This window comes from Oncorhynchus masou, chromosome 24 (assembly GCF_036934945.1).
Source record: "Oncorhynchus masou masou isolate Uvic2021 chromosome 24, UVic_Omas_1.1, whole genome shotgun sequence".
Lineage (NCBI taxonomy): Eukaryota > Metazoa > Chordata > Actinopteri > Salmoniformes > Salmonidae > Oncorhynchus > Oncorhynchus masou.
This window is the reverse complement of record NC_088235.1, coordinates 84,577,985-84,596,552: the sequence shown is the minus strand read 5'-3', so window position 1 is coordinate 84,596,552 and position 18,568 is coordinate 84,577,985. Positions and strand designations below refer to the sequence as shown.

Below are 18,568 nucleotides of genomic sequence, written 5' to 3'. Positions count from 1 at the left end.
TGAAATAGTTCAAAGTGCCTAAATAAAATGTTTATTTTGGTGTCCTCTCAAAAATAGTTTCAATTGTCATTTCTAAAAATGCCCACATGTGCTGAAGATATCTATTGACATAAAAAAAGGTTACTTCATGGGGTACTTTTTTATATGAGGTTACACCGAATGACAGATATTATCAGTTTTCTTACAAAAACATATGATGTCATAGGAGCCTGAATAAAGAAGAAAAATCAATGCATCCACACACAACCATCTCATATACATTTTGGGAGAAATATAAATCTACACTGTCCTGGAAATTCAAAATCATATACAAAGAAAATGGTGAATGAAACGTGCATATGTGATGTGAGTTGAATGAGGGTTACCCTGCCATGCAGTATGAGTCCAGTAGTAGCCTACAGACAGGGCCAGAGAGAGAGAGAGGGAGAGAGAGAAAGATTTGTTCATTTCTTAAGCGTCTAAAGCCAGGTTTATACTCCGGTGGAATGTCTGTAGACTGTCGCTGCGACTGTCTGTTTCCTTGTTACACAGACATGAAAAAAGTTAAACTTTGACCCTGTCGCTGCCTCCGTTGTCATGGGTACATGGGACAGGCTTTGCACAGGCTGTGGCTGGAGCCACTGGAGCTACGTAACCATGACAACGAATCTAACATTTTCAATCAAACGCCTGGTTAACAGCTTGCTGGTTAACAATTGCATACTACATAGCTAAAATACAGAATACCTACAGAATATATAAAAACATACATTTAACTTTATGGAGGACTGTATTTTTATAGAATGGCTGTTAAGTGCAGTTATGGTACATCCTTGTCTCTATGCAGTTGAGACAAATTACTATAAAAGAAGTGAACTCCTGGCTAGCTATTACTAGCCAGCTTAATTCAGCCCGTAAGTAAACTGACGTTAGCCGAGCTAGCTAGATAGTGAAACTAATTCTTGACTACTTAATCTATGACGCATCAAAAAAACAAACAAATATATGTTTAAATAAAATTGATTGCTCTAGACATTCACATCCGCACACAGTTGAATTCAGAAGTTTACATACACCTTAGCCATTTAAACTCAGTTTTTCACAATTTAATCCTAGTAAAGAATCCCTGATTTAGGTCAGTTAGGATCACCACTTAAATTCAAATATGTGAAATGTCATAATAATAGTAGAGAGAATGATTTATTTCAGCTTTTATTTTTTTCATCACATTCCCTGTGGGTCAGAGGTTTACATACACTCAATTAGTACTTGGTAGCATTGCCTCTAAAGTGTTTAACTTGGGTCAAATGTTTAGATAGCCTTCCACAAGCTTCCCACAATAAGTTGGGTGAATTTTGGCCCATTCCTCCCGACAGAGCTGGTGTAACTGAGTCAGGTTTGTAGGCCTTGCTCGCACACATTTTTCAGTTCTCCTCACAAATTTTCTATAGGATTGAGGTCAGGTCTTTGTGATGGCCACTCCATTACCTTTACTTTGTTGTCCTTAAGCCATTTTGCCACAACTTTGGAAGTTTGCTTGGGGTCATTGTCCATTTGGAAGACCCATTTGCGACCAAGCTTTAACTTCCTGACTGATGTCTTGAGATGTTGCTTCAATATATCCACATAACTTTCCTACCTAATGATTCCATCTATTTTGTGAAGTGCACCAGACCGTCCTGCAGCAAGCACCGCCATAACATGATGCTGCCACCCCCGTGCTTCACGGCTGGGATGGTGTTCTTCGGCTTGCAAGCCTCCCCCTTTTCCCTCCTAACATAACAATGGTCATTATGGCCAAATATTTGTATTTTTGTTTCATCAGACCAGAGGACATTTCTCCAAAAGGTATGATCTTTGTCCCCATGTGCAGTTGCAAACCGTAGTCTGGCTTTTTTATGCCGGTTTTGGAGCAGTGGCTTCTTCCTTGCTGAGTGGCCTTTCAGGTTATGTCGATATAGGACTCGTTTTACTGTGGATATAGATACTTTTGTACCTGTTTCCCCCAGCATCTTCACATGGGCCTTTGCTGTTGTTCTGGGATTGATTTGCACTTTTCGCACCAAAGTATGTTAATCTCTAGGAGGCATAACGTGTCTCCTTCCTGAGCGGTATGATGGCTGCGTGGTCCCATGGTGTTTATACTTGTGTACTATTGTTTTTACAGATGAATGTGGTACCTTCAGATGTTTGGAAATTGCTCCCAAGGATGAACCAGACTTGTGGAGGTCTACAAATGTTTTTCTTGGCTGATGTCTTTTGGTTTTCCCATGATGTCAAGTAAGAGTTTGAAGGTAGGCCTTGAAATACATCCACAGGTACACCTCCAATTGACTCAACTTATGTCAATTAGCCTATCAGAAGCTTCTAAAGCCATGACATAATTTTCTGGAATTTTCCAAGCTGTTTAAAGGCACAGTCAACTTAGTGTATGATAACTTCTGACCCACTGCAATTGTGATATAGTGAATTATAAGTGAAATAATCTGTCTGTAAACAATTGTAGGAAAAATTATCTATGTCATGCACAAAGTAGATGTCCTAACCGACTTGCCAAAACTATAGTTTGTTAACAAGAAATTGTGAAGTGGTTGAAAAACGAGTTTTAACGACTCCAACCTAAGTGTATGTAAACTTCTGACAACTGTATGTAACAAAATCCACCACCACAAACAAATATCCACCAAACTAATCTACCCATAACAGCTGCGGCCTACCTCTACAAGATTAACCCGCTAACTGGTGAATTGCATTGCCTTTACTTTTTGTCAATGAGTCTAGCCTATTACTAACTGTAGGGTCAGAGTCATTATTTTCCCTGCTTTCCCATTGGTAGGCAATGAGTTTTTTTTGATGATTGCGGATGGCAGGTAGCCTAGTGGATAGAGTGTTGGACTAGTAACCGAAATGTTGCGAGATCGAATCCCCAAGGTAAAAATCTGTTGTTCTGCCCCTGAACAAGGCAGTTAACCCACTGTTCCTTGCCTAGTTAAATAAAGGTAAAATTAAAAAAAGTAATTTAAAGAATGATGTAGGTAGGGAGCAAAAAGTGATTGGAGCAAGTTGAATGTTGCCGGAGGCATTTGTAGGTAATGTGAGAAGAGTACATGGTTGTCTGTTTTCATCTCCCTAACGAGAGTCTGGTATTCTCCATGTTGCTGTCTCCTACTGTTAAAACAAATAAAATAATAATCATAAGGAATAAGGTTTTGAAGTGTCAGGAAATATATATACACATTGTAGAATAATAGTGAAGACATCAAAACTATGAAATAACACATGTGGAATCATGTAATAACCAAAAAAGTCTTAATAAACAAATCTAAATATATTTTAGATTCGAGATTCTTCAAAGTAGTCACCCTTTGCCAGCTTTGCACACTCTTGGCATTCTCTTAACCAGCTTCATGAGGTAGTCACCTGGAATGCATTTCCATTAACATGTGTGCCTGGTTCAAAGGACATTTGTGGAATGTCTTTCCTTCTTAATGCGTTTGAGCCAATCAGTTGTGTAATGACCAGGTATGGGATGGTATACAGAAGATAGCCCTATTTGGTAAATGACCAAGTCCATATGGCAGGAACAGCTCAAATAAGCAAAGAGAAACAATAGGCCATCATTACTTTAAGACATGAAGATCAGTCAATACAGAACATTTCAAGAACCATCAAAGTTTCTTCAAGTGCAGTTGCAAAAACCATCAAGCGCTATAATGAAACTGGCTCTCATGAGGACCACCACAGGAAAGGAAGACCCAGAGTTACCTTTGCTGCAGAGGATAATATCATTAGAGTTAACAGAATGCCGCCCAAATAAAAGTAACAGACACATCTCAACATCAACTGTTCAGAGGAGACTGTGTGAATCAGGCCTCCATGGTTGAATTACTGCAAAGAAGCCACTACTAAAGGACACCAATAAGACGAAGAGACTTGCTTGGGCCAAGAAACATGAGCAATGGACATTAGACCGGTGTAAACCTGTCCTTTCATCCAAATGTGAGATTTTTGGTTCAAACCGCCGTGTTTTTGTGAGACGCAGAGAAGGTGAACGGATTTCTTTGCATATGTGATTTCCATCTTGAAACATGGAGGAGGAGGTGTTTATTTTTATTTCACCTTTATTTAACCAGGTAGGCCAGTTGAGAACAAGTTCTCATTTACAACTGCAACTTTTTTTCTTTAAAAAACAACAACTTATATTTAACCCCTTATTTTGGGTAGACACAAAACTGGTTTAAGATGGAATTGTTTGAAGATTGTCATACCATGGATCATTTAGCTATTTGTTTTTTGAATTTAAGGACCCCTTTAGGTATAAAAAAAATATATATAATAAATGATTTGATAAAATATTGAATTTGGCCTTTACTACTTTAGCCCATAGAAACAATTTTGAAGCTTCATGAAATATATATATATTTTTTACATATATTTAACCTCTTTTTTGTGTATGCACAAAACTACCTCCACACTTCCATAATTGTTTTTCAAATCAAATCAAATTTTATTTGTCAAATGCGCCAAATACAACAGGTATTTACAGACCTTACAGTGAAATGCTTATTTACAAGCCCTTAACCAACAATGAAGTTTAATAAAAATAAAAGTAACAAATAATTAAAGAGCAGTTGTAAAATAACAATAGCAAGGCTATATACAGGGGGTACCGGTACAGAGTCAATGTGCGGGGGCACCGGTTAGTCGAAGTAATTGGGGTAATATGTAAATGTAGGTAGAGTTATTAAAGTGATAATAACCAGAGAGTAGCAGCAGCGTAAAAGGAGGGGGACAATGCAAATAGTCTGCGTAGCCATTAGATGTTCAGGAGTCTTATGGTTTGGGGGTAGAAGCTGTTTAGAAGCCTCTTGGACCTAGACTTGGCGCTTCGGTATCGCTTGCCGTACGGTAGCAGAGAGAACAGTCTATGACTAGCGTGGCTGGAGTCTGACAATTTTTAGGGCCTTCCTCTGACACCGCCTGGTATAGAGGTCCTGGATGCCAGGAAGCTTGGCCCCAGTGATGTACTGGGTCGTACCGGTATCGGTCACTTTCCGACAAGTCCCGTGACACTTGTGAAAAATGGAGAACACCATCGTCTTAGCGAGAATCTCCCCTTTCTACAATGGGGTCACATCAGTTTATAGCCCAAACGGTTTTCGTGATAAGACCGATTTTCTGGATGTCTCATGGTTTGACAAACACGGCTGTAGCTCAGCAACCTTCCACCCCAGATGCGAAAGGCTGCCATAGGCAGATGTGGTGGATTGAGAAGCAGCCCAAGCTGAAAGGGATTTTTTTATTGACAGGGAGGGGGGAGAGATCACACCATGGAGTTAATGTGAGAAGACCAGAAAGACCTGAGACACAGTACCCTCTACCATCAGACAAGACATGACTTGACACACATTTCTCATTTCCTTAGCTTTCTTACCCCTTCTTTAAACACTAGTTGTAGAATTTCACAACTAGCTCATAAAGGCCTGTGGCCCACGGGAAGATAAATCTTTGGCGTTTGCCTGTCTGTGAAAAGCAAAGAGAGCCTTTGACTTATGGAGGCTTACGACGTCCATTGTCACCATTAGGAATGGCAGGAACTCCATGGGAAAGATCCCAATGTGCTGTAGCGATCCTTTAAACACCAGCATAAAGAAAGGAGGAGGGGGGCACTAGTGGCAAGTGCATGCAACAGTTTGCAACATCTGCCTTTCTGTGTGTGTGTGTGTGTGTGTGTGTGTGTGTGTGTGTGTGTGTGTGTGTGTGTGTGTGTGTGTGTGTGTGTGTGTGTGTGTGTGTGTGTGTGTGTGTGTGTGTGTGTGTGTGTGTGTGTGTGTGTGTGTGTGTGTGTGTGTGTGTACGTGCCCCTGCCAGAGAGCACTTAATAGCTGTCAGCTCTTTACCTCCCACTGTTAACATCTGCTATGCTTAACGTTGCCATGTAACTCAGTAGTACAGCAGATACAGGCTAATAGAATCAAATGATCCCACGCTGCCAACCCTCATCACGTTACACGCACACATTTCATTATGACGCAACAAGCAGATTTGTTGTTAGATGATTATCAATCTAGAGTAAGCTTGAGGCTGGCGTAAAACCGATACATACTGCTCACGTAAGGCGTATAAGTAATCTGCTTAAATCCCTATTTTCTTATCACATCACATTCATATTAAATTAGTAGCTAATAGCATGTAACAAGAGTTAGATACAGTTTATGGTCAATTCCTGCTGTTTAAGTGTATCATTTCGGACATTCAATTCAAACGGCAATTCTTAGCTACATGTTGTTTCTGAAATTGTTCACCGTTGACAATGTTTTCAGCTGAAGTGAGTCTTTTTGATAATAACATTTTACTTTAATATATGCACATTACACATTTAGTTACCATTTGAGATTTTTCAGGTGCGGATTTTGAACAATGTCAAACTATCTGCCATACTTTTAGCAGTAATGCACTGACTAGTCGACCAAGATACAAGACCCACCTCTGCAATAATGTACATTTAAAAAGAGCTCTGTTTCTAAGTGAGTGTGTCTGGGAGTGTGAAAGGCCAGGACAGAGGAACAATGACAGCTGTCTGTCTGTCTCTGGCATGGCATTGTTGCTCAGGCATTTGGGCCAGGACCTGACATACATCCAAGATGCAGACTCGCTGGACTACCCCCAACTACCCCCAATTCCCCCATTGATGTTTGTTCAAAATCAATAAAAATGATCTTGGAGTCCATATGCCATTTGGCAGCTCCATCTTGTGGCGTCATCTTTAGAATATAGAGGCCATACTGTACAATGGAGTAGCCGAGCGCATGTAATTTGTCAGGCTAATCTCCAGCACACTTACATTGATTTTTCCCCCTCTCCTGATTCCTTAGCCTCTAGTCATTATGAACACAAAACCTAACTTAATCATATAGTGTGTTAATGCATGGGTCACAATAACCTCCATGTTCTTGCCCTCTGGTAATTTCAGGCTTTCTTTATATTTTCTTCTGAAGTCTTTTTACAGGTCAACTGTCCAATTTTTGGAAAATGGAAAATGTGCAGTTGCGCAAATGTTGGCCTCATCTTTTCTGAACTAGAATCGAAGTGTATTTAAAAATCTCTTCTAATCTCTCCTTGATTATGTTTTATAAACTGTATGTTTGATATGATCATACACAGGGAGTGTTCTCTTCAAATCTATTTTATCTACACTGCCTTCAAAAAGTATTCACACCCCTTGACCTTTTCACATTTTGTTGTGTTACAATGTGGGATTAAAATGGATTTAATTCAGATTTTTGGGGAGGTAAATGATTTACACAAAATACATTGTAATGTTAAAACGGAATAAAAATAAAAATATGACAAATAAAACACGAACACGAATGTGTTGATTTGATAAGTATTCAACCCTCTGAGTCAATACATGATAGAATCCCCTTTGGCAGCGATTACAGCTGTGATTCTTTCTGGGTAAATCTCTAAGAGCTTTCCACACCTGGACTGAGCAACATTTGCCCATTATTCTTTTGAAAATTCTTCAAGCTCTGTCAAATTGGTTGTTGATTATTGCTATACAACCATTTTCAGGTCTTGCAATAGATTTTCAAGCAGATTTAAGTCAAAACTGTAAATTGGCCACTAGTGAAAATTCCCTTTTTTCTTGGTATACAACAGCAGTGTAGATTTGGCCTTGTGTTTTAGATTATTGTCCTGCTGAAAGGTGAATTCATCTCCTGGTGTCTGGCGGAAAGCAGATTGAACCAGGTTTTCATCTAGGATTTTGCCCATGCTTAGCTCCATTCCATTTATTTTTCATCCTGAAAAACATTCCAGTCCTTAACGATTGCAAGATTACACATAACATGATGCAGCCACCACTATGCTTAAAAATATGGAGTGTAGTACACTTTGTGTTCAGAACCAAAATGTAATTGCTTTGCCACATTTTTACAGTATTGCTTTTAGTGCCTTGTTGCGAACAGGATGCATGTTTTGTACGATTTTCTTCTATACGGGCTTCCTTCTTTTCCATCTGTCAGTTAGGTTCGTGTTGTGGAATAACTACAATGTTGTTGATCCATCCTCAGTTTCCTCCTATCACAGCCATTAAACTCGGTAACTGTTTTAAAGTCGCCATTGGCCTCATGGTTTACTTCCTCTCCGGCAACTGAGTTAGGAAGGACGCCTGTATCTTTGTAGTGACTGGGTTTATTGATACACCATACAAACTGTAATTAATAACTAACACAATGCTCAAAGGATATTAAATGTCTCTTTTTATCCATCTACCTCCCTGATCTTTGTGGTTTATTCTGTGTTTGAAATTCACTGCTGGACTGAGGGATCTTACAGGTAATTGTATGTGTGGGGGTACAGAGATGAGGTAGTCATTCAAAAACAATGTTAAACACTATTATTGCACACAGTGAGTCCATGCAACTTACGTGACTTGTTAAGCACATTTTTACTCCTGAACTTTAGGCTTGCCATAACAAAAGGGTTGAATACTTATTGACTCAAGACATTTCAGATTTTAATTTCTAATTAATTAGTAAACATTTCCAAAAACATAATTCCACGTTGGCATTAGGTAGTGTGTGTAGGACAGTGACACAAAACCTACATTTAATCCAGTTTAAATTCAGGCTGTAACAACAAAATATAGAAAAAGTAAAGGGGTGTGAATACTTTCTGAAGGCACTGCATGCCATTTGAGACAAAGATTGTGTTATTTTAATTACTTCATCGTTTGTGTTGTATATAATCAAATCATAGTTGTCGAACCCTATTGAATTCTACAAAAAATATTTATATGGCCTTGGTATAGCCCACCTGAGAATTCCTAACAACAGACACATTGTATTAGAGCTAATAGACAAACCTAATTTCTCCATATATCAATGGTACTCAGTCCTGAATAAAGTATACCATTCAAAGGAGCTTACTGGCTACCTCATGCCTGTATGAATAACTATGATGGATTTAACCCTTCTACCATCAATCAGGCTGAGAGACTACTCTAGATGGCGTTGATGATAATGTTGTTGGTTGTTTTTTGGGGGGGGATTACAATCCACTCCAGAGCAGAGTTTGATTTTAAGTGGATGTCCTCTATATAGTAGCTGGTAAGACACACAACATACTGGTATACTCATGCCATTCAGAACAATGGTTCTCACAGAGCATGACAACGTGGCACAGCACTAAGCCTATTACTCTTTTCACCTTCCCAGAGTTCTGCTCAAAATGCCACGTATCAATAGGGGTTGCTGTACTATCGGGAACCTTATTAAAGAATCCAAGCATATCCAGCACTATCACAAACAACACACTGTGAATCTGTATTTCTTGTGTTGTTTGCCAAAAGTATAATTTACACCAAAGCTCTTGAAAAAAAAAACTCTTGTGGCATCTGTGTCACCTACTCTCTTAAAGGCTTTACTCCTCATGTGCTTATCTGCTCCAGTCAAATGTATTTCTTATCGAAGAGAGTGAGGGGGGAGCCTTCTGACAATACTGCTGTTATCAAATTTCTTCAGCCGAGTCCCCATGTCATTCAGCAGTCAGATGGTCTCCAGTTTGATTGATGGATGGACTTCCCAACAAATAAAAAGGGATCAACAGCTTTGCACCTCTCTCCCCATCGGAGACCCGAGTGAAACATTCCTCCGTAACAAAGGCGGGATTACGGATGTATTAGCTCTCCATCGACCACGGCCTCCTGCTCCTGTCAATACTTTGCACATAATAACCTGAAGCAACGATAAGGAAACAAAAGGCAGGCGAGATAGGAGCCGGATGGGAAGATAAATCAATAGGAGTGAGGGAAAGTTTTTTCAAAGACACACTGTCAGGCCTGGGGAAGAATTTCTTCGGACGAAGCGATGGGATAATGGCCCCTGACACGAGGACAATGAGCCCTCCAGGCCCATCAGGGGACTGCCGGTTGGTCGGTCGGCTGGCCTCAATAGGACCAGGAAGATAAGAGGCACAGGGGACGGTCGGTGAGTCTACTCAGCCCCACTCACAGGGACACAACACAAGGGCTGTGCTGGACCCTCAGCCCTCTGGCATCCTCAATGCTCCTTCTGTTAGTTTCTATCGTTATGCAACATGTATTTCAATGAATCGCTGATGCACTGAGAGAACAGTGTCCACATAGCTTTGCAGACGCTCCTCATGAGTGTCTGTTTGAACATATCAAGGTTACATTCACATTTCCTATAGCCATTCCTGATCATTTTCACTTCTTCTCTGAAAGGCCCAAGGTAACTAATGTGATTTATGGCTTTATGTGGACACATTTCTGGAATAGTATAAAGCCTTTCCATTTACCAACCCTGAGCCACTACCGGAAGTGTATAAGTGTCTCCAGTGACAAAGAAACATTTTGGAGGATTTGTTGGTTCACAAATCTGGGGAGGTTATACAGTACTAATAACTGTATGAGAGGAAATCTGGGTAATTGTTTCCACATTCCTAATTAATTAATTTCCCTCCTGTTTCACTAAACCATCATATGTCTGGTGTTGGAAGGTGCGAGTAATAAAGAAAGAAAGAAAGAAAGAAAGAGAGAAAGAAAGAGAGAGGGAGAGAGAGAGAGGGGGGGAACTAGAGCTCTGGAAAATGAATGAGAAATGAGAAAAGAGGGCTATGCATGTTCTGTCTGCAGAAGGCTGTCACACAAAGACACAATAAACCCTTGGAACAAACAGGCACTTCAAAAAAATAGCCCAGAAACAGTGAGCAAATTCAATTACAGAAGTAATTAGAAGATATAGGGCAAGGCTGCCTTTTGGGACTGTGCCAGAAAACATGAATTAATAGGAGTGAATAGGAGGAGGTTGCACTAGTAATTAAGAGGCAATCACCTATGTCAATGAATACCTTAAAAAAACACAGAATGGAAACTATTAATTCAGTGATCAAAAATATTTTGAAGATGATTAATACAGCAAATTCATTTTCAAAGACTCATTTCTGGAAAGATAGCAAGACAATTGCACATAATGTGCTCCTTCTGGCATTTATATTGCTAATTAAATTTGGATAATTTGCAGAGGCATTTGAGAATTATCTTTAAAACAGCAAAGGCAGCATTTGGCAAATATTGTCTTTACTGTTTAACAGTGCTTTCAGTTCTTGCACCGGCACAGATCTGATAAAAGCCCGTCTTCAAACTGAGACCTTTCAAAGCAAACTGAGCAAAAACTTACAATTTCACTTCAACTTCTCTTATCATTCATTAGTGCCTCCTCCTAATGAGACAATAGCAGCAATTAAATAACCAGATAAGAATAAAATAAATAATAACTTTTCTGATTTACCTCCCACGGGAGAAGCTATCGTTTCTGCCTGAAGAATTTTGTATAACCACACACTGTGTTTGTAAACTAATTAATCCATTGACAAAATCCCGAAAGATGAAAAGCTTTGAGCTCCATAAAGAGGTAACAGATAGAGAGGACTAAAGCAAGTTGCAGATTAAAAGAGTGTTGGAGTAAATAAACAACAAGCCATATTGCACTGTGAAAAATAGTTTTGTGTCGCCTACGCAGAACATACAGTGAGTGTACAAAACATTACGAACACCTTCATAATATTGAGTTGCGCTCAGTCAGAAGAGTTTCCCTCAGAACAGCCTCAATTCGTCGGGGCATGGACTCTACAATGTGTCGAAAGCGTTCCACAGGGATTCTGGCCCATGTTGACTCCAATGCTTCCTACAGTTGTGTCAAGTTGGCTGGATGTCCTTTGGGTGGTGGACCATTCTTGATACACACGGGAAACTGTTGAGCGTGGAAAAACCCAGCAGCATTGTCGTTCTTGACGCGGTGCGCCTGGCACCTACCCAATATTTTGTCTTGCCCATTTACCCTCTGAATGGTACACATACACAATTCAGATCTCAATTGTCTCAAGGCTTGAAAATCCTTCTTTAACCTGTCTCCTCCCATTCATCTACACTGATTGAGCTGGATTTAACAAGTGACATCAATAAGGGATCATAGCTTTCACTTGGTCAGTCTATGTCTATGTATTGGAATGTATGTGTCATGCAGTCAGTGTATATGGTATTCTTTTCATCCAATGGTTCTCAATCATAATCATTCTTATTAATCATTCAGTTCTAAATAATGATATGTGATAAAGAGTGTGTGCAGTGCTGGAACACCACAGGCAAGACATGGTACACGGTACAGAGCATGGGAGAATTGCTATAGACTGGAAACCTAAACTTTGAGCTCTATTCATTCATAAGTCCCTGATACTGGAGCACATAAACAGAAAGAAAACACCTACTGTAGCAACGAAGGTGCTCCTTATACCCTGAGTAGAATTCATTTAAGATCAAACTTAAGTCTTATAATTTTCATCATATCTATCTTTTGAAGGAAAGAAATGGGGACCAAGCAGGGTGCTCCAATGAGATGAATTTTAAGTTCAAGATCTTTGAGGATTAGCCTTTCTTTTTGTAAAATAGGAGATTTCCATACACAATATTTCCATATTCATACGTGTTAGCATTTAGAGCCACTTTATGACTGATATGAGAGGAAAATTCCACTTAATATTATCAACAGTGACGATCTGGGGTCATAAAAGCCCAATACCCTGAAGGGGATGGATAACACTAATATGCTTTCACATTTCAATGGGGAACTAGTCCCTTATTTACAGCAGAAAGTATATCATTTACTGCAGAGTGTAGAGAGAAAAGTGGATGGACATAGACTGACTGGCCCTCAGAGTTTATCACCATCGCCAAGAGATGAATTCTGAAAGACCAATTATCACTTAAATGGAATTAAGCCCAAAGATGGACTGTCATGGTCAACATTCTATTTTCCCAGTCAAGTCTTGAGGGAGCATCGCTCTGAACCAAAGACCCAAAACAAACTTAACTGGAAATGTGATTAGTGTTTAAAGTATCCAAATCATTAATGATCAAACACGGCACTCCGTTTCAGCACGGTCATGTGAGGCAGAGATTATACATGTGATCTGGAGGCTTAAACGATTTAGTCAATTATGAACGTTATCTAAAATGCTTTAATTTCCTATTCAGCCCTTCCATAGGAGCGTCACATTTGTCAATGATGCGTGATTAAACACAGATTGCAACAACATGAGATCTGTCACATCTGGTGGCAGAGGGACCTGAGATCTTAACGAAGGAATGAGGGAGGATTCAAACTTTCCCTCTTCAGCCTTGGCATCCGATTAACACCAGGCTTTGGTGGGATGCCAGCGATGGGGCCATCTGTGTCCCTTAACCCTCAAGATGGCAGATGTAGAAGCAGATTGATTTTCGATTCAGCTGGATACACAATCACTGCTTCATGAACGTCAAGTGCGAGCTGTGACTTGCTACCGTTTCCTGTCATTTTCAGCCAACTCAAATGAGGCAATAAATCACATCTGTACCCAAATGAAATAATTTTCACTCTATACAGGAGGGAGAATTTACCTATAATAGAGACTAGGGTAATTACGGATCCTAATAGCTAACTTTAAAAAAGTTTTTTTGTATCCTTTGAATCACACTAGATGTGCCTTGTGATTTTAACTATCCATTACAAATCTTCAACAATGTTTCCATTTAGCAATGACAATGTCACATGACTATGGGTTTACATGATATCAGATGGAACCATGTCAGAGGTAAGGGTGGACAGGTCTTCTCCACAGTCAGGGGGCCAGTCTCAGTCAAGCAAGCCAGCCTCGCCATTACCTTTTCTTTTGTAATATTGAGCTCCGTATCTTAGCCCCCGCCTGCACCTCACTGACTTCCATTCAATATCCAAATAACCGTGTTTTTGTGGTGGTAATTGCTCTCGTTTTCTCAGCGCCCCACGGTGGCTTCACTTCTACCAGCCTGCGGTAGATGGAGACTCATCTGGCCCCAGACTGTGAGGGGTGGAGACCTCTCTGCCCCCAGACTGCGAGTGGTGGAGACTCTTCTGGCCCCAGTCTGTGAGTGGTGGAGACTCTTCTGGTCTCAGTCTGTGAGTGGTGGAGACTCATCTGGCCCCAGACTGTGAGTGGTGGAGACTCCTCTGGCCTCAGTCTGTGAGTGGTGGAGACTCATCTGGCCCCAGTCTGTGAGTGGTGGAGACTCATCTGGCCCCAGACTATGAGGGGTGGAGACCTCTCTGCCCCCAGACTGTGAGTGGTGGAGACTCTTCTGGCCCCAGACTGTGAGGGTTGGAGACCTCTCTGCCCCCAGACTGTGAGTGGTGGAGACTCTTCTGGCCCCAGTCTGTGAGTGGTGGAGACTCTTCTGGTCTCAGTCTGTGAGTGGTGGAGACTCCTCTGGCCCCAGTCTGTGAGTGGTGGAGACTCCTCTGGCCCCAGACTGTGAGGGGTGGAGACCTCTCTGGCCCCAGTCTGTGAGTGGTGGAGACTTTCCTGGCCCCAGTCTGTGAGTGGTGGAGACTCTTCTGGCCCCAGTATGTGAGTGGTGGAGACTCCTCTGGCCCCAGTCTTTGAGTGGGAGACTCCTCTGGCCCCAGACTGTGAGTGGTAGAGACCTCTCTGGCCCCAGCATGTGAGAGGTGGAGACTCATCTGGCCCCAGAGAGAGGGCTGGTGGTGGGATAGTGTGTTCTGTGGGCTAATAAGACTCTTCTCAGCTCTGCACCACATCTTCTCCAACACACATATCAGCACACAGCCAATGACACCTGACACCCTCAAGCCATACATAGGTTTCTATAAGAGATGGTGACAGCAGAGGTCTTCCACGACTTTTCAATCCACAGCGGTCCGAACTACAGTCCCACTGTAACGTGTTTCATTGACTGGCTTAATATCATCCAAATTGGTAATTATGACGTGGTATAACAGAATCAAACAAAATATTTCATTTTGAGGAGGCAACTGCAAAACAGCTGAATAGCTCGTGAAAATGTGATTCCCTTATGTCTCTCCAACCATGGGAAAGATCTGACCCAGCTGAAATTCCCCAAAACTCTATCAGAGGTTGAAAATTGAAAAGCCATTGATCTTTATTTTGAGACAGTCCAGCCCTTTGTGATGTGAGCAGCACAGCCACCCTTTTTCCATGTGGGAAAGGAGAAGTGTCCTCCATGCTGTTGACCTCCAGTCTCTGGGAACACCCTGTCTGGTCTTCTTGCCTGCCATCCATCCCCTGGGGACAGGCCGGACAGAACTACAAGGCTCCCTCTGGACTGTCCAGGAATCTCAGTAATCCAACATGCAGCATAGCACACCAACAGTCATGCACACCCACACACACACACACACGCACAAAGGCAGGTAGACAGATGCTCGCACACACTCAAGCACACAAACACACACGTCACAGTGTGTTTGACTTTCTGCATATTGAAAGAGATTTACACTGACAGTAAAATCCCACATTTCAATGTTATCTCAGTACAGATAGCGGCAGACAAAATCTGCTATTCAAAAAGTATTATCGTTCATCTAACTGGCCATTTGATTTCCCTCTAATCTTATTTCCCTCATATCCCGTTTTTGAACAGGGAACAGTTTCAAGTACTGACCAACATGCAAGCTGAATTCCTATGACACCCATGAGCTGCTGGGCCTGGCTGGCTGGGTGTGCAGTTCTGCCACATACAGATCATGTCTAAACACTGTATTGTCCACTACCGGGAAAAACAATCCCCTCTCTGACATTCCCAGCATGAACCGGAAACTCGTCCAAACTGAGGAAATTGTTTTATTTGTCAACTTTACCAGTCACATGTATTTAGGTTTGGAAACTAAACCGTGAAAAAAACATAAATGGCACACATTTCCGCTTGGACAAGTTGTTTTGACTGTTCATGTATCTCCCTACTTTCTTCCAGGAGCACACACTTCTTTGATTAGTTTTCCAACAATTGGGATAGCGATTCACTGATCTGCGAGATCAGACATCACACGAGCATTTGGCGCTTCATGTGGAGAGGCTGCTGTGGTGCTCTTTGTGGACTGAGGGGCGAAAGAGGCTTAATTCCTCCAATGTTAATGTAGAGTAAATTCCTTGTTGGGATGTGGCGGCTGTCGGAAGCTGCCGATGGCCGATGTGAGCCAGGGTCAGAGCCGCTGCTGGAGATGAGATTTTCTCTCTGCCTGTCCAGAGAGGGAGAGGAGCGCGACGCAATGAGGGGGATTTGCGCTCTCAACCTCGAGGATAGATGTTCCCATCACAAAAAGCCCCACCGCAAATTGCACTTATTGAATAGCTAATTTGTCAGTCTCAGTTCAGTGGGGCTTAAGAGGAGAGAAGAGTGTGAGGAGGATGAACACAAAGCTGCAGAAAACAAAAGGCAGCAGCTCCTGCGAGGCTAGGCCTGGATGAGGAGAGTTGCGCCCAGCGAGAGGAGAGGAAGGAGAGAGAAGAGGGTGGGCTGGGGGGGCTTCCTGGATGAGGGGCATGCAAGCAGCACACAGAGCATGAGTGAGGCTGCCCAGCCTGCACCCATTGTTTTCTGACCTGTCACTACCTTCATTAGCACTGGAGTAGCTAGTCGGCTGTAGGGCAGATAGTCAGTCATCCGTGTGTAACTCTCACTATATCTTCATCAGACTGTCATCATGGACAGCACAAAGTTACTCACAGCAGTCTCAACCTTTTAGCCATCGTTTGATATAAGAGCATGCGATACTACCCAGGTCAACAAAATACCTGAAAATATGTTATATCCCAGCTGGGGAAGAGTTGCTTGCTACTTCAGCATAAATGACTACAAACATGCCCAAAAGGAAGGCTTTTTCTTTTCACAAGACCTCAAAAGGCTTGGCATGTACACAAGATTAGTAAAGTTGTTTTGATGTCTCCTTGCCAATCAACTCAATTCCTGTGATCAAAGTGGATCTGTAACATGTTAAAGCTGATCAAAAGCACCACTGAGATTCTGAATCAGAAAACTGACTAGAAATTCCTAAACTCCAGAACCTAAGAACGTAATACCCTTCAATTACCATAATAAAATAATAACTGCAATAGTAACTACATTTAACATAACAATAATATTTGTTGAAGCCAAGCGTATCTGTATAATAAGCCACAGAATTAAATCACAGTGTATGATGTTGATAGCCGACTGGTTTATTGATACAGTGCATCTGTTTAAAACATGTGTCGTCTTGATTGGGAAATGCTTAGAAATTGTCATAGCCTATATGAAACAAAAAATGCTGCATTGCTATGGGTTAATAGTAATGTAGCACAAAATCCACTTCTGCTGCTTTTAGAGTTGAAAAGTTTGAGTGAGTGGTGCTGTTGCCAGCAGCCATATGTTTTCATAACTACTCATCTCCCTCCACTACACCCATCAGTCCCCATTAGCAACTTAATGTCCACCCTAAAACACCAGGCATGGAAACAGATGTGCTTTTTGGACCGAAACATACGTGGAACATAATGGAGAGCACATCCACTGTCCACCAGGCTTACCATCACCGGACCACATTAACAGTTTTTCTCTTTTAAAAATGTCACTTGCTTGCACTGCCGACAACTTGGTCTTCTGTTAGCATGTACTCTCACTGAGTGCACATAATGGCTGAAATTGATGATGAAGAGACAGAGGCAGGAAAAAAATACACACATACACAAAGGAGTCCTAAGAAAGGAGCCCTGTAATGTGGTACTCTGCTGCTCAGACCTGAAGGGGTAGGAGGCAGCATCTTTACGGTGTATCCAAGCAGCACTAAAATACACTGTCCGTGCCCAGTCAGGGCCATTTTTTCTATCCGCAAGGGCTCCTGCATCCTTTACACTACACTGGAAACCCTTTGTACTAATTGCTAGATTGTACCAGATTTTCCAGTTCAATTCCACCCTATAATTGTCTGACAATGATGGGCAAGGAAGGGGAAAACTTCATGCTCCAGCACCGTACGGGGCAGTGGATTGAAAATGACTCAAGGAAGTGAGTCACACATCTGTGTGTGTGTGTGTGTGTGTGTGTGAGAGCGGGGGGTTAAGCCAACCAAGACCGTCTCAGTCCTCCCTTCAACTCTTGTTTCCGTGGATGCCGACTCCACTGAAGCCCACTCTCCAGCGAGCACAGCCGAGAGGAGAACCAAGCCTCCCTTCTATCCCACCACCACCCTACTTCAAACATACATCCTCCTTCCATCTCTCCTTTCCTCCACCCCACACTGACATACCACCATTTAGAATGACTAGAATGACACGCTTACACCGCAATACTCTGAATCCTCTCACAAAATTAACTTTGATGTGGTTAGAAAAACACTAATAACTGACAAGTAATACGTACATCAGTCATATATAAACATTACCCAAAACCACAGTAATAACCACATCATATAATACGAAAAATGTACTATATTAATTTGATTTCCGAGGAACTGCAATTCAGTCTGTCTTTTGCTTCAACAAATGATTTTAAGCTGCATGTTCGATTAGACCTTCCCTCGTGTCATCTAAGTGAGAAGTGGCCCACCCCCATTCAGGCAGGCTGGCTATGGTCTGTCACTCTGCATACTAGCAGCTTAAGAAAGGATAAATAAATAAATAAGTAACATTACGTAAATTAATGTGCAACGAGAGACATAACTATTTTACATGTGTGCTGGTGCAGGCACAGAGCACC

At 41.6% G+C, this 18,568-nt stretch overlaps 1 long non-coding RNA gene across 4 annotated transcripts in view; it reads right to left on the bottom strand.

Annotated features, from left to right (window-relative positions):
* Positions 1-18,568, bottom strand: part of LOC135512879 (uncharacterized) — a 101,156-nt gene that overhangs the window by 34,307 nt on the left and 48,281 nt on the right. The window lies entirely within an intron of this gene.